This window comes from Leucoraja erinacea, chromosome 27 (assembly GCF_028641065.1).
Source record: "Leucoraja erinacea ecotype New England chromosome 27, Leri_hhj_1, whole genome shotgun sequence".
Lineage (NCBI taxonomy): Eukaryota > Metazoa > Chordata > Chondrichthyes > Rajiformes > Rajidae > Leucoraja > Leucoraja erinaceus.
The window spans coordinates 15,093,947-15,107,343 of record NC_073403.1 but is presented as its reverse complement, the minus strand read 5'-3'; the positions used below and the strand labels follow the sequence as shown (position 1 = coordinate 15,107,343).

Below are 13,397 nucleotides of genomic sequence, written 5' to 3'. Positions count from 1 at the left end.
TGAAATATTTTATATTATTTTTTTTATGAACTAAAGAAAATTAAAGTTTCCCAATTTATTTTGACCATTATATAAAGATCAAGGCTTCCCTTTGTACAGCAAAGCATTTTTGATGATTTTACATAGTTTTTCCCTACTGTATTAATTGGCAGAAAGATTAGGATAATTGAGTACACACTAGAAACTGTGTACTTTTAAGATTCACTTCGTTTAGAGACATTTAGGACTTTGATTTGCATTGAATGATTGATTTGTTATCTTTTATGTGACCATCATGGAACAGTTCATGCAATCGCTTCAAGAACAATACAATGATCATTCTAGATTGAGGAGCGTTAATATACCATGTCTGTACGCAAGGAGTAGGGTAGATTATAGGACGCCTGCTTAACTTGCGCTCACCACCTAGAGGTTAAAGTTACAAGAATAAACTCACAAGAATGGCACAGTGATGCTGCGATAAAGCTCTTGCCTCACAACGCCACAGACCAGGGTTCAATCCTGACCATGGGTGCTATCTGTACGGTGTTTGTACTTTCTCCCTGTGACCACGTTGGGTTTACTCCAGGTGTTCTGTTTTCCTGCCACATTCTAAAGTGGTGCAGGTTTTAGTATATGGGATATTGTTGGTTGGCGTGGACCCGGTGGGCCGAATGGCCTGTTTCCACGCTGTATCTCTAAATTAAACATTGTTTTTTGTTCATGATATTTCATGTTGTCTTATTTCTAGGATTGATCACATAAATTGTCTTTTTGCACCCTAAACTTCAGATTAATTTTACATGCATTGTACTGAATTGCATCAAATTCTGAAATGGTTTGCTATGTATTTTGAAAGGGTACTCTTTGTCAACCAATTGTCCAGAGATGAACATATTTTAATATAGTGGGGGATAGCTATATTGTAACTCGTCTTAATCCACATGGATATAGAATTAACTTGTGCTTCTCTCTAAGTTAAATTTATAGCTTTTTCCAACATTAATATTGGAGATTAGTCTTTCCTTATGAGGATCAGATTGTCTTTATCATTTATAGCTTGTATTAGAGCATGTATTCAGCTGTATTTTAGTTATCCTGATTTTTTTTTTAATGCAAAGCATTTTGTAGGTCATTGCAGTGCTTGGTATTGTCTGATATGTAAGCATACTGACCAGTGTAATTTTATTGGTAAGCAAAGTTTTGTGTCACTATTATTGAGAATTTAGTAACAGATAATGTCGTGTTCACGGAATTTTTATTTTGTGATTTAGCTTTACTTAAAAACCTTAAACTGGTAATTCTTGTCATAGTTGGTAAGATGTTGTAAGAAAGCATGAAAGTGCTTTCAATTGGCAGTTTTATATAAGAATTTGCTGTTTAAGCAGCACTTTTTATCTACATATTTGTAATTGTGGATAATGAGTTTGAATTTCTCATTTTAATTCCTTGAAATAGTTAAATAATCTTTGAAACCCTTTTACATGTGTCTGGAATAATTTTATCAAAAGGGACAACCTAAAATATGCATTTTATATTAACCCGGGTGTAATATTGCATAATTATAAAATTAACAGTGCATTTTTATCTGCTAAGTTTTTAAGTCTCGTTCATTAAGTTTATGAAGGCCATTTTTAGATAGGAATAAAGGACTGTTTAACATGTCATTTAATTTTCACTGAAAATAATTCGCTGTTTTTTTCAAACTGTTTGCAATTTTTGCACTGCATTTTTTGAGAGGACAACGACTTTACATTATCTCTGTTAAAATGTTGCTTTAAGGCAGAACAATACCCACAAAAAACACCTATTATTTTGATGTATTCAACTGAGAATTGGGTAGTATACACTAGTTATCGGCAGAATGTTTTAATGATGATTTAAAGGAGAAAGTCTTGGGTCTAAAACATGGTAAGAACAAAAAGGATGAGGTGCTGAACGGGATAATTATGGAACAGTTGTAAGAAGTTAAACTTCCGTCATTCTTTGAAATTGAAAGGACTGAGTCGCCCAGAAGTTCTTAATTGTGGTCATTTACAATCTGCATTAAATATAATACAAAATTGATTTACTGTAAATATAAAATGAGGGTAAATTGATTAGGTAGAAATTGTAATATCTGGAATTCTCAATTGTTTGGAAAGTCGATTTCTTTGAGGGAAAAAATGCTGCTGTAAATGCAGAATTTAGCCACCGGTTGCTTTTACTGTTGTTACTCAGCATTCCTATTGTGAATGAATGAATGAATGAATACGTTTATTGTCATTGCATCTGCTCCGGTTAAAAAATACAAACACGACAACCATTGACGCATATGTACACTTATTAGTAAAAATAATAAATAAGTATTTAAAAATAATTTTAAAAGAATGTTGCATTTCTTGGAATTACATTTTGCTTCCACAGTGTTCTCTAGTTGAGGTAACAAGCCAGGTGGACTCTATTGGACAATTGTGTTAACATTCGCTCTATCTGGCTAATATGAGGTTTCTGGTGATTCCTGTTATTGGATGCACATTTACCTTCCTCAGATTTATGGCCGAGAGTTACGTTTGTTATCTTTATCATAAGTATTTCAAGCTTGCTGTCCCTCATATCTTACCAACTGTTCTTATATCCTACCAACTTTCCCCCTCTTTTTGAGCCTTTATTACTTGGTTCCTGTGCAAGTAAGAATTTCATTGTTCTATCTGGGACATATGACAATAAAACTCTCTTGACTCTGGTTATCACTTATCTTAGATGCACCTTAAATGCAATTAATATATATGATTGAGATCTATGTTTTCACCATTGAATAATTTTTTTTCATGCTTTCTATTTTCCAACTAATTTTGAAGCAAAGAAAAGGAATTACAAGTAGCCAATGGGATTGCAGTACTCTTCAGTTTTACTTTGATTTTCTTTTGTACCTATTGTGGTTTAGTAAGGTTTGTTTTGCTTAAGTATACCTTTCCTCGAATCTTTAAACGTCAAAGAGTCATATGGCATGGAAACAGGCCATTTGTCCCAACTCCTCCACTTTGGCGAGTGGGCACTGTTCCATATTAATCCAATCTCCCAGTGCTTGGTCATTAACATAGGCAAATCAAGTGGTCCTCTGGACACTTAAATGCTGTCAGCAAGCCCAGCTTCAACTACATTCTAAACAGTGCATTCCAGATACTGGCTCGTCTCTAGGTAAAGGTCTCCCTCTCCCTCGTATCTATACATAACTAAAACTCTGATCTTGTTACCTTCCGGTTTAATGGTCATTCAATTTGCGCAAAAACAGTTCGCGATAACGCTACGATTTTTCACCGTTCTCCTATGCTGCGAGTCCACCAAGTTTCGTTCCGATTGGTTGAATGTCGTCAAAGTTAGCGAGGTTTAAAAATCTTAAAAAATGCACGTGCGCAGATAGATTTCTTCTCCAGCCTTCCAGAGTCTCTTCCCCTGTCACTCCCCGGGACGGTCTGCCCCTTCCTGCGTCATCGCATCTTTAGTGGAGATGAGGAAAGCCAGCAGAGGATTGCAACCGAACTTTCAGAGGAACCCAAAAAAGCCCCGCCCCTAGCAGCAGCGCAGCAGATAAGCAGCGCGACAATGTCGCCAAACGGAAAGCGGAGAGTCTGATCCCGGCGGAGGAGAGCATCCAGCACCCGCTGTGAGTCCCAAACGCACTGCCATCGCAACGCCCCGCAGCTCCACCCCGTTCTCCTCTGGTCCCCGTCGCTGGCTCCTGCCCCCTCCCCCGTGATACCCCCTTCTCCCCATGGCTCTTCCCCCATCTTTTCTCCGAGCTCTCCCCCCCTCTCTCCTCCTGCCCACACACCGGCGCGGTTGTAGCTGCTGGTGCTTCCGGGCCGAACCGAGGCCTGGCTCTGAGGGCGCCGACGGCTGATGCTCCTCCGGGGCATGCAAGGAGGGAGAGGAGCGGCAACCTCGAGATTCTGGGGAGGGAGAGTGGGGGAGGAGAGTGGATAGAGGGAGAGGGGATAGAGGGAGAGGGGAGAGGGGAGAGGAGTTATGGAGGGAGGGAGTGACTGAGGGTAGGGGAAAGGAGAGGGAGGGAGAGGTGAGGGATGGATTTGGGGAGGGGAAGAGGAGAGGGAAAAGATGAGGGCAGAGGTGAGGAGGAAGAATGGGGTAGGAGGGGAAATAGAGGGAGAGGAGGGGGAGAGTAGTGGAAGTGGGGGAGGTAGGGAGTGGGGAATAGACGGAGAGGAGGGCAGTGGAAGAGGTGAGCAGGGATAGTGGGGGCGATAGGGGAGGCGAGGGGTGTGGAAGGAGGAGGATAGAGGTATAATAGGGGGTAGGGAGGGGAGAATAGTTATGGAGGGAGGGAGTGACTGAGGGTAGGGGAGGGGAAGAGAAAGGTGGGAGGGATTGGGGGAGGAGGAGAGGGGAAAGAAGAGGGAGGGTGGAGGAGGGGGATAGAGTGCCAGGGATGAGGGGCAATGAGCTGCGCCTGTGCAGTTGGGGGCTATGGGTGAGTGGTGGAAAATTGCGTTGGGGGACCAAGCCTCCTGTGTGACCAGGACCCAACGGGTCCCACTTAGTCTAGTCTCTTCCAAATCTCTTCCTGGCCAACCCTTACCATGAATCAATGTCCTCCAATTATATCCTAACACCTCTGATTTAGGAAAAATTTCCTGCGGTCCAGTGAAATGGGAAAGATAAACCTGACAAATGTAGACTTACCAATTTAACACCTCATGGGGAATCCTTCATAAATAATGCAAGAGAAAATGGCAAACATACATACCCATACACGGATAAAAAGTAAGAAATTAGTAAGAAATCTGGGTTGTTTTTGATGAGAACCTCTGTTAAGCCTAGATTTGTTCACAATATATCCTAACGTATGCGACAACCAGTGATGGTGATTGTACGCCAAGATACAGATACATATTACTCTGTTCTATGTTATGGCAGCAGACCGGGTAACATTAGAAAAAAAAAATTTTGGGAAAACATTCCTACCTCAGTCCTTTGTTCACAAGCATATAATAATAATAAACTTTATTTCGGACTCAAAGTCCATACAAGGGACAACATTACATAAAAGATACATTGCATATAAAAAAACACCATAAAATACATATAAAATCTTAGTATATCACTTATCAACAACTGAGCGGCGAGCTTTATCAACTGCATTCTGGTCTAAATGTAGGCCACGACAGTTGGACGATAAAACCCGAATGGTCATTTAGCGAGACTAGTGAGTGCCTTTAGCACCAGCAAGCACACTCCCCTCACCCCCCCCCCCCCCCCCCCCCCCCCCCCCCCCCCCCCCCCCCCCCCTCCCCCCCCCCCCCGCAGCAGGCGCAGTGTTTGATCCAATGACTCCAACCCTGCGCGGCTCGTAATAGCGCCGGACAAATGCCCCATTTGGCCAGAGCTCCGGATTGTACATTTCGCCAACCTCATTACATTCCGCAGATACTTTAATTGAACAGTATCTACTGTGTACAGTGTCAATCTTTTGACAGGTAACCTCACGGCCAAGTTTTTCTTTAAGATACACAGATAGAATTTCGGCGTCTAGGTCTGGTGAAAACATGGAGGCAAAAGCACTCACCAGCTTAGTCTTGATCATTTTGATGTTACCCGCAGCTCCGTTACCAATAATAGGCATAGCGTTACTGGATTTATTTCTCTGCCCGGTGGTAATAGTGCGCAATCTTGGCTTACTAACAGTGTTCTCGGGAGCATGACGTCGACCCTTTTTCACAACATGACTCCAATTTGGAGATCCTGGTAACGACGTTGATCCACTGGGACTATCCGTTGCCATTGCCCTCTCCACGTTTAAGGCAAGGCCCTCCACCGCAGCCCTCACTCCGACAACCAAGCCAGAGGCTCCTGCCTGTGCAGCTCCCAGCGCTGTGCCTGCCACGCCAATGGCTCCATCCATTACCACTGACACATCCGGACCACCGCCCCGAGTCAGGTCAATGCACACCCTGGAGTAGTGATCAAGGTGCGCTCCAATGCACCCACTCAGCGATCAATTTCTACTGTGATGGCACAAAAATCTTTGCTTACATCAGCCTGTAGCTGCATAATGTGCTTCATTGGGCAGACCTCAGCGTACAGCTGCACCATTCTCCCAAGTAGGCTCGAGACATCCATGTTAGAAAATGTCACGGCAGCAGTTCTTCCAAGTAATGAGAGACAAATCTGGGAGTATTCTCCCCACACTCATTCATTACTCTATAAGGCAACTCTTTATGTTGTTGATGACTTTCTGTGCCCCTTTATGGGAAACGTTCCGCTGTGTAGTGATGCCGAGTTCAAATAGAACTTTCTTCGAGGACTCTATCCACTCAGAATCATAAGTGTTTGCAGCCAAAAGTACAATCTCATCCTGCCTTAATGTCTTAATTTTTACAGCAAGAAAGCTCATCCTCAACAATACCTTACCGTCGACAGTCAGGTAGATCTCAGGCTTTACTCTAGACCGGCTAAGACCAAGATCATCTTCGCCTGCCGGCTGCCCGTGGCCGATGCACCGGCTCCCCCGCTGCCTCTTGCCATACACTAGTTCTATCCTACATGCTAGGGACTATTTACAGAAGCCAATGAACCTACAAGGCTGCACGTCTTTGGAATGTGAGAGGAAAACAGAGCACCCATGGAGAAAACCCATTACAGTTACAGGGAGAACGTACAAACCGTGCATACAGCACCCGTAGTCAGCATTGAACCTGGACCTTTGGTGCTGTAGAGCCGCAACTCTATCGTTGCGCCACTGTGCCGCCCCTACAATTCGTTATTTCAATTCTGTAAAATGTCTTCTGTTATCAGGTACTTATTGAGTCTTTAATGCCTACATTTTCTACTAAATTATAACTTAATATTAGAATATGACAGAAACTGATTGTTTATCAAAACCAGAATAGCTTTACTGCAGAGGTCCTTATTATTTCAGAATCCGTGACAAAAACAGTTGTCTTTTGTGGGATGCAATTTATTTTCTGATAAACATCCATTAAGGCTGTCGAGCCTAGATTTTTAATAAATAGCTAAAAGCAACAAAGTTTGATTTATCTCTGCACAGTAGAATTCAATTTGGCTCGCAGGAGAAGCTAAATACTTTGTTTGAATAGTATAAGCTGTAAATAGCAGGAATGTCTGGACAATTCCAAGGTTAAAGAGTCATGAACATTTTGATTACACACTCCACCTAAACTTGTTAACTGACTGCAAAGCTTTCTCACTCCTCCATCTGTCCTAATGACGCAATGCTTTTGTCCCTTCACAGATGTCTTTTTAACATTCTGTGGTCACATAACACACATTGTATTCAACAGTTCAATGCTATATATTTGGCTCTGCACTTAAGTAAAAAAAATATGCACAAAGAAGGCAGCATTCCATCATTATCTTTGCAGGTCAATTGCAAATTTGCAATAAATTTAACATAAAATGCTCACATCTAAGAAGTCACGCAGTGTTAAGACAATGCTTTAAAATCAACACTATTGTTGCAAATTGCTTAGTGCATCTCTTGAAATAACCCAGTTCACAGATATATATATATATATATATATAAAAAAAAATATATATATATATATATATTTCTATTGCTTAAAATTTAAAGCAAGAAAGTGAATTGGAAAACTATAATAGTATGTCTACAAATATATATATATAATATATATATTTGTAGACACACTATTATAGTTTTCCAATTCATTTTCTTGCTCTAAATTTTAAGCAATAGAAATATGCAAAAATATGTCTACCTAAAAGAAGTAGCAAATACTGGTAATATTGGGGTAAAAACTGTCTCTATAAAGTTAATCATTAACATTGGTGAATAAAATACAGATCAATACCATGTCTGTGTTCCTTGGAAATTAATTAGCTTTTTTAAGATGATGGAGAAATAAAGTGTGCAATATTTGCTGCGGGGCTGCAGCAATCTTGAAGAAACAACTTTGGCAGGCCAATAAAGAAATTATCTCCTTGAAAGAGAAACATAGTGGGACTATTATTCCAGGAGACGACAATGCCAGGAATCAACAAGTGTATCTGGCGTGGCTGCAGAGGCCTATCTCTGACCTTGCACAGCCCAGAGTCCAGTTTCACGATCGGAGGTGGTGCAGAGAACAGGCTCTGCCCTGCAGCATCTGATTTCCGTCTTGCCTTCAAAGCAAGGAAAATGGTGGGAGTGTCTTTGGTGTCTAATTACAACATATTTTTAAGTGCCTCTTAATATAAAAACCAAAGTAAATTGTATAACTAAATTAGAAATGTAAGCACATTAAACAGCGCAATCATTTTTCGTAGCTACCATTTAGTAGGCTTTGCACAGCATCCTAGCACAGAATAGTGCTAAGAAATTGGTGCCTTATTGATTGAGCCTTGTCTATTGAGATAGGTGGCCCAAAGTAGAGTAACATTTGGATCTACTACTTCATTGAGAGGTGAATGGAAGCAAATCACCTGTGGCGTGAAATGAACTAGATAGCTACGATAATGTTTAAAGCTGGGAGAGGGATATATTTCCTTGCATTTCTCGAAAGACCGTAGAACTGGAGAAGAGATTGTTTTCTGCCCTATTTTTATCTCCCACTCTATTGTAATGACCTGAAGCAGCCTTTGCATATTTTAAATAATTCAGCATTAGTTTATGCAGCTATTAAAGTGTCTACAAGAAATGTGCATCAACATGTATGGATTAAGATCCAGGATCTTTTGCCCAAACGTTAATATACGTTGTACAAGTTTTGTATTGTATTGTATTTTAATGACCACACAGCCAGGCTGGTGGAATTTTGGGTTGTCAGCAGCGATACAATGATAAAGAACACACAACCACAATAAAAAATGTAACACAAACATCCACCACAGCATTCATCACTGTGGTGGAAGGCACAAAAATTTGGCCAGTCCTCCTCCATTTCCCCCCCGTGGACAGGACCAGAGTCCAGAGTCAGTCCTGGATCGGCTCTTCCTCACTGGAGACCGCGGCTTTAAGTTGTTGTAGGCCGCAGGCCGGCGGTCGAGATTTAAAGTCTCCGCCGCAGCCAGAAGCACCGTAGACTGCAGGGCCGGCGGTCGAAGCTCCCCTCCAGGGGTGTTGGTAAGTCCATGCCGGCCCCGCGGTAGAAGTTGGCCGCGGGCTGGCAGTGATGGCTTCTTCTTCCCCCGGGTCCCCCACGAGGGATCCCGGGCTGTAGACGCCGCACCAGCTGGAGCTCTGCAGACCGCGACTTCAGGCTGCGACTTCAGGCTGCCGGCTGCCCCGGGGCCAGCGAAACGGAGCGCTCCCCTCCAGCGAGCCCCAGCGAGGGCTCACCCGCTCCACGCCGAGAGTCCACACTGCGCCCGCTGCTGAAGCCCCGGGCGCGTCTCCGGGAAAGGTCGCACCGATCCTTGATGTTAGGCCACGGGGGAGGCGACCTGGAAAAAAGTCGCCTCTCCATGGAGGAGGCGACCGAAGCGGTTTCCCCCTTACCCCCCCACACCACCCCCCCACACAAAACACATAAAGAAACACAAAATACATACTTTAAAACATACTAAAAAATAAGAAAAAGTTGATAAAAAAACTGACGCGCTGCTGACATGGCTGCTGCCAGAGCAGCGCCCCCTATATTTAGTTTAAACCAAAGACAACACAATTTTACTCCAATGTGAGCAAATGTTGGAGTAATGTGAAGTGATTACTAAATGTGGTCGACGCTGATTATTAAAATGCCTTATCTTTTAATTTATCTTTTTCTAACAACGAATGCCCCAATAAAATTAATCTAAACCTCATTCTTAATTAAATATAAAATGACTTTGTTTTCCCATTCACTGGCTGCTTCATTCTAAATGTGCAGTGGCCTCCATAATGTTTGGTACAAAGACCCATCATTTATTTATTTTCCTCTGTACTCCACAATTTGAGATTTGTAATAGAAAAAAAATCACATAGTTAAAGTGCACATTGTCATATTTTAATAAAGGCCATTTTTATACATTTTAGTTTCACCATAGAAATTACCACAGTGTTTATACATAGTCCCCCCATTTCAGGGTACCCTAATATTTGGGACACAGCAGGGCTGTGGAGATGGAGTCGGAGCAATTTTGGTGCTGCTGGAGTCGGAGTCGGTAGAAAAGTCACGACTCTGACAACATAAATTTCAGAGAATTACAATTTGTAATCATGTATTGTCTTTCTGCTAACTGGTTAGCTTTTCACCGTACCTTGGTACACATGACAATAAACTAAACTAAGTGATGAAGGTGATCAAGACATGCGTCCCGGCCCCTATGCAGAACAAGGTTGCCGCCCCCTGATGTAGATGGTTAGTTAGTAAGTTTGCAACGGCACCAGAATTGGTCAAGTGGGGATGGCCATCAAAGTATACGGTGGGACATGGATCAGCTACAGCAATTGGCGGAGCAATGGCAGAGTATTATCTGAGTAAGTGTGAGGTTTTGCATGTAGGGAGATGGAATGTTAGGGGAATGAAAGTTAATGACAAGATCCTTAACAGCACTGATGTATGGAGGTATCTTGTGGTCCTTTGGTTCTTGAAAGTGGCAATGCAGGTAGATTAGTAAAGAAAGCATATGGCATAATTGCCTTCATTGGTCAGAGCATTGAGTTTAGGAATGGGGAAGTCATGTTGCAGATTTATAAGACATCCATTACTCCACATTTGAAGTATTGTCTGCAGTTCTGATCGCCCATTATAGTAAGGGTGTGAGGCTTTGGAGAGGGTGCAGAAGAGGTTTACCAGATTGTTGCCTGGAACAGAAGTTAATAGCTATCAGGAGAGGTTGGGCAAACTTGGATTGCGTCAGAGGTTGAAGGGAGAGCTCAAAGTATATAACATTGAGAGGTGTAGATAGGCAAACCTTTTTACTCGGGTACAAGTGTCAAATAAGTAAGCGTAAGATCCTTCTTCTTTTCGTATCCATCAAGTTACAAATGTTGACCTCGCTGTCATCGTCCGTCCTGAAAAGGTCGCAGGCTTCCGGCGACTATCAGTGGAAACCATCACTTGTCGCAATAGATGACGGTGGTAGCAGAATTAGCTCAGGATACTTCCAGTTTCCAGCCCCGCGACGTGGACGCTTCTGCTATGGGGCCAAGCGTAAGATGAAATCGGGAAAGTTTCAAGGAGCCAAGTGGGGCAATTAATTTTTAGTGGGTGCTAGTTTGCACTGCCAGTGGTGACTGGCATTTGGTGGTATTTGAGACTGACAGATACACACATGGACAGGCAGGGGATGGAGGGATATGGATCTCATGCAGGCAGAAATTTGTTTAACTCGACATCATGTTTGACATAGACATTGTGGGCTGAAGAGCTTTTTCCTTTGCTGTACTATTTTACGTTCTGTGAAAGGTCTTTGACTAAGCTTTGCCGAGCATTATGCAGCCTCAGGGGCTGCCCCAGTTTCTTTACTTTTGTTCTGGACCTCTATTCTGTTTGCCTGCTTTGGTTCCATCTCGAGGAGTGAAACAATTGCCACCGTGCTTGACCTCTATGGTGATAGTTGTTTCTGGGAACGTTGTACAGAATTTTGTACATTGTGCACCAAACCACAAAAGGCCAGTCATTTTAAACTTTTTTGTGGAAGCTATTAATAATCGTCCAAATTACTGTTAATTTTATCTGGGATAAATTTGGATTAGTTTAGAGATACAACATGAAAATGGGCCCATCATGCCACTGAGTCCATGCCAATCATTGATTACTTAATCACACTATTCTGTTATCCCATGTGTCCATCCTACATGCTAGAGGCAATTTAAAGCCAATTATGCCTCTAAACCCACACATCTTTTGGGTGAGAGTAAAAACGCATGCAGCCAGAGGAAACCCACACATTCACATGTAGAATGTGCAAACTCCACACCACATCTGACATTAGGATTGAACCCGTGTCTCTGGCGCTGTGCCACTTTAAGGTAGCAATGTTCCAAAACTTTGAGATTTTAAAAATCAAGTCTGCAATTATCCCATCAGATAAAGCATAAAAAGAAGTTTAATTTGATACCTAATTCACTTTCATATCTTCAGTATTAAAAAAGATATGGCCATTTTCATACTCGGAAATTAGCATCTTGTTCCCTATTGCTTTTCCATTGACTTAACACAAAAGCTGTGATCGAGGACAGTCAAATGCCCATAACTTTCGTAAAAATTAAGAGAACTGAATGAAATTTTCAGTTATTATAGATTGACGCATTCTGAAACAAATATAACACATCTCGGATGACCTGAAATTAAAGCCTATAATTAGATAATTACCTAATTGTAGCTAATTACAAAATTGACCGTTGTGACGGAAATAGTAATAAACACCCAGACTGCCTTGAAAATTCAAAAATGTGATATTCTGAAGATCAGAACTTTAATATTGTATTATATGCTGTAAGTTCGTAACAGATAGGTAAATAAATTACAATTTCTAGCAATAGGCCAAGTCTTTATGGAGAAGATCAGTTGCTACCTGGTACATTGGCATATCATAATCAATAGCATCTTCATACTCCTCAGATTGTAACCAATAAACAACTCTGTGCACCTTGTTTTTCCTCAACCTTTCAATTTTGGCATTGTAAACTACAAGTTTTTGCTCTTCAAACCACCCATGACAGGCCTTTTTGCCCACTACTTTCCCATTATGAATGTCCTGTAGATTCCATTTCTTAAGAAAAGGATAATTGTTTTAAATAGCCTAAATATCCAATTAATAAACTAATCCCATTCACACAAGGATACACAATATTTTTTAAATCTCACTGTCATGAACATATGCCAGATTGAAGGAATTTAATGTTTAATTCCCATAAATTAATCTAGAAACATCTACTTTTAATATAATGAAAATTAATAATTTTTGCACAATAAATGTGGCTAAAGCTGTTGTGTATATTTAGTATAAAAATATTGATTATACAATTACACAAAATAAAGACGATCTAGATGTTCTTATGACATGATTGTCCAAAACAAAATGAGGATTTAAATCATCTTGCGAGTGGGTGTTTCTGGATTGGAACGTTGCATTTGCGGTGAATTTGAAGCCCATATCGGCAGGAAAAACACTGCCGGTTCGTATGGAGCCAAATAACATTTTCGCAACGTAAAATTAGATTATAGCCACCCCAAGAAGCAAGATTATATGTAAAATAAACGACTTACCCTTTGTTTTGTCCTGTTCTTGCGATCCGTTACGCTGTGGCGTTGAGGGCATTAGAAGTCGCTTTTTATTTTAATCAAACTATTAAATTGTACAGCGACTTAAAAAAATAAAGAAACCGGGAACGGAAGTCTGATCGATTTTTCTTAATCGACTCGCAACCCGAGGAAATAAGCGGTACAAATCTGCATTTTAATCCCCCCACCCCCCCTCAAAGGCGCCAAAGTCGCGCAAACGGACAAGGGCAGAACTGCAGCACCGCTGAAGGT

The 13,397-nt window shown here is 41.4% G+C and overlaps 1 protein-coding gene across 3 annotated transcripts in view; it reads left to right on the top strand.

Moving 5' to 3' along the window:
* stat5a (signal transducer and activator of transcription 5a) overlaps window positions 1-13,397 on the top strand; it is a 98,873-nt gene that overhangs the window by 23,761 nt on the left and 61,715 nt on the right. The gene's annotated exons all lie outside the window — the stretch shown is intronic.